The following is a 935-nucleotide window of genomic DNA, read 5'->3' as shown; positions in this document are numbered from 1 at the left end:
TTTATTGAAACATTTTAATTTTTAAAACAAAGTAGGAAGTTTCTAATCAACATTCTTGGTTTTTAATTTTTGAAAGCCCTCCACCGTTTAGAACGATTTTGAAAAACTTGGCCTGTTTATAGATAAAACATGTTCGCATCTCTTGACCAAATTCCAGTTTTTCAATTAAATCTACTGTGATATAATAATCAAGCAATCTTAAATTTCTTATGGCTGTTTCTTTTTTCAGTCATTGTTCACTCGTACAGTCTTGAAATGTTGTGAAGCGTTAGTTCGATAGCTGAACAGGAATGTTTAAAGTTTCATGAAAATATTTCATCTGAGTGAGAGATGGCAGCTTTTCAGCTCTAGCTTTAATTCAAAAAGTACATCGGCAAGTTTCAGCAACAATCATATCTCACATACTTAAACCTTGTAGCAAGGTTTATTGAGCTTAGAGTTTGAAACTGATTGAACAAAATATAAGTATTAGTACTCATACATATTTGGTAAAAAAAACATTCATCTGTGTCAATTTTATTACAGTGCCGTTGATGAAAAGATGATGAAAAGTTGATGAAAAATTTACCGGAAATCCCGGTTTTTTACCGTCCCAAACGACGGTATTTCCGGTATTGAAAAATGGACGGTTTTACCGGTTTTACCGGTTTCGGTAAAACCGGTTAGACCACCCTAATTCCGATCCGGACGATCATGTGTGGACCATATCACAAAGCTACGAGTTATACTGGAACAAATCAACGAATTCCAGGACTCTAATTTGCTGGTGTTCATTGAATTCTAACATGCATTAGATCGAGTGAACCACGAAAACATCTGGGCTGCTCTTAGACGACGAGGAGTCCTAGAGAATCTAGTCAATTTTGCGCGACGGTGTCTTGTCCGATCCAATCCCGGTAACTGCTGGTGTGAGGCAAGGATGTATTTTATCATCG

This window comes from Uranotaenia lowii, chromosome 2 (assembly GCF_029784155.1).
Source record: "Uranotaenia lowii strain MFRU-FL chromosome 2, ASM2978415v1, whole genome shotgun sequence".
In the NCBI taxonomy this organism is placed as follows: domain Eukaryota; kingdom Metazoa; phylum Arthropoda; class Insecta; order Diptera; family Culicidae; genus Uranotaenia; species Uranotaenia lowii.
This window is presented reverse-complemented; position numbering follows the sequence as displayed.